The following is a 2,751-nucleotide window of genomic DNA, read 5'->3' on the forward strand; positions in this document are numbered from 1 at the left end:
ATAAATCATATATTTGAGTTCGTAGTGTTATGAGTAATGATTATCTTCAGAAAGTTTCGGAATCCAGGCGCATTGGCCCGAGGGTGACTTTATCAATTTTCCGAGCGGAGTTGGAAATTGTTATAAATTGATTTGTTATGAGTATTAGAGTACATGCTCATGGAATTTCACATTTATTTACTAGTTTTGGAGTATCAGGCACCGGTTTGAGTTGTTAGAAAATCTTTGGAGATAGTTATGGAACTTCGGAGCGAGGTAAGTCTCTTTTCTAACCTTGTAAGAGAGAATTAACCCCATAGGTGAATTGATTTAATATGTGCTTCTATTTGTGGGGGCTGCTGCGTACGCACGAGGTGACGAGAGTCCATATGTAGCTACTAATTATGCTTATGTACGGGTAGTCTAGGACCCAAATCATGCTATACTTGCGATGTTCACACCCTACTTGTTAATTTAATTGCTTAAATCATATTGGAACTTGATAAAGGAATTGTAAAAGGTTAAACTTCATTAACTTGAGTTTTGGATGGGTCACTTGACCGTTAATGAGAATTGGTGTTTCTTTGAATATTATCCTCTTAATAATCTTGAATCGTTTGTTTATAAAGTATTTTCTCTTCTCGTGGAGCGGGCCGAACGCCTAGGTAGCAGATAGATGCATCTATGGTTTGTGCCGTTCGACCCTCGGCAGTGCACAATTTATATATTTGTATGTTGGATCGGGCCGTACGATCTCGTCATAATTCATGCATAATAATTCTTGAAGTCCAATTATAATTGATATTGTTTCATTGGCTTGAGAGATTAATTTGTTAAATGATGGAAATTAATTTGGGATTTACTATCAGTGAAAGAATTGTTTATTTATTTCTTGTTATTGAGTTTTCAGTTGTATTTACATAATTCATGCTTAATTAAAATTTTGGTTAGCCCATAGTAAGTGTCGAAGTCGGCCCATCGTCATTACTTCTCCGAGGTTAGACTAGATACTTACTAGTACACGTTGTTTTACGTACTCATGTTACACTCGCTGCATATTTTGTGAAGGTACATATATGTCTAGTGGTCTTGTGGGCGCAGAGGCACAGCTATTGCGGGGACTTAGGTGAGCTACATCCCATGTTATGAGTCCACAGCACATAGAGTCTCCATCAGAGTTATTTATATTCTCCTATGTAATTTGTATTCCAGACAGATGTTGTATTTTATCATATTTCCTAGTTGATGCTCATGCACTTGTGACACCGGATTTTGGGGAATTTTGCTGGTTGATCGCTATTGTAGATCACGTAGTTATAATCATTTTCCCCTGCAAATTCTATTTTATTTTGTTTAAGTAATGGAGATTATGATTCGAGAGAAATAAATGACTAAATAAATTGATGTTTTTTATTTTCTTCTTTCTCACACACAATTTCACATACATTTACATTTGAATATTAAAAAATACAGATGCATTACATTGCATCAGTGGAAGAAGGATCGAAGAAACAGAGCACAAAAAGAGTTAGTAAAGGTTGTTTGATGAATTAATTGTAATGGAGTCCTTTTTTTTTAATGATACAATTCAGGAGAGGATTTGCAGGAAAAAAAAGAAGAGAAATTGGAGCCTGGAGGCATGATGATGCACATGGGAAGACCGGCAAGAATAAGATTTTTGGTAAATAGTATTACAAGTAACCTTTTTTATTTTCTTCATGTTAAAGATCAGATTTTATTGCGTATAGATAAATTTCGTGATACTATAATTAACGTAAAAGAATTAAAGTAGACTCTTTTATAAGTATTCTCACATTTTCTAATTATTATATTATCCCTCAAACATTTTCTTTTATTCTATTTAGATTACTACAAATGAGCAATATTAATGTGATTATATGAAGTTGTCATGATTTACAATTTACAATTTACATGGTAACATCATAGGTTTGAACTGTTTTGTTACATATTTTTTAAAGTCTATATTAATTATGTGAAAGGATAAATAATTTTGAAGTGTTAGTGGAACAGAAAGAAACAAGAACTCAAAAGAATTCGACTACACACTTTTTCCTCCATGCTTATATGTGAAACAAAAAAAAATTATCATTAAAACAAAAGGAGCAATTTTGAATGTTTTCTCAGATGGAAATTTATGACTCTACAAATCTTGTATAAACCGTAAAGCCAAATCATATACACGGTCCTCAAGACCGGTCTGAACAAGGAAAAATATTATCAAGACGAGTGAATAGATTGACCTTGAAACAACAACGATTAATTACTCTTGCTATAAAACAAGCTCGTATTTTATCTTTGTTACCCTTTCTCAATAATGAGAAACAATTTGAAAGAACCGAGTCGACCGCTAGAACTACTGGTTTTAAAGCCCGAAATAAATAGGCTTACTTTTTCTTCACTTGAATCATAATTACAAGAATCTAGATTTGAGTATCGTGTCGTAAGAAAAAAAAATGAATCGGAAAAAAAGATTTCTTTTTTTATTGAATTGAACGTGTTCATTCATTTTGACTACTTTAGCATATTTTCTCATACTAATTTCTACTCTACCTTCCCGGAGTTCATACTTTGATCATTCGTTAGTACTAAGACTTGAATCAGTATCTCAAATAGGGCGATATCAGGCCTTCTGTGCGATATCGATCTTCTGTATATGGTAAGCGGACTGCCTTTCCCCCTTACTAAATCAAATAGGGAAATGAAAAGGGGTCGACCTTAAGTTCTAGCTTAGATAGCTTAGACTGAAGAGTT

General features: G+C 33.5%; 1 long non-coding RNA gene across 1 annotated transcript; it reads left to right on the plus strand.

Annotated features, from left to right (window-relative positions):
• The first annotated feature begins 1,384 nt into the window (after window positions 1-1,384).
• On the plus strand, window positions 1,385-1,767 carry LOC138899613 (uncharacterized). The gene is made up of 2 exons (XR_011411357.1): window positions 1,385-1,516; window positions 1,586-1,767. It is a non-coding gene; the product is annotated as an uncharacterized lncRNA (long non-coding RNA).
• Window positions 1,768-2,751: the final 984 nt, after the last annotated feature.

The sequence above is a fragment of the Nicotiana tomentosiformis genome, chromosome 9, assembly GCF_000390325.3.
Source record: "Nicotiana tomentosiformis chromosome 9, ASM39032v3, whole genome shotgun sequence".
NCBI classification, from domain to species: Eukaryota; Viridiplantae; Streptophyta; class Magnoliopsida; order Solanales; family Solanaceae; genus Nicotiana; species Nicotiana tomentosiformis.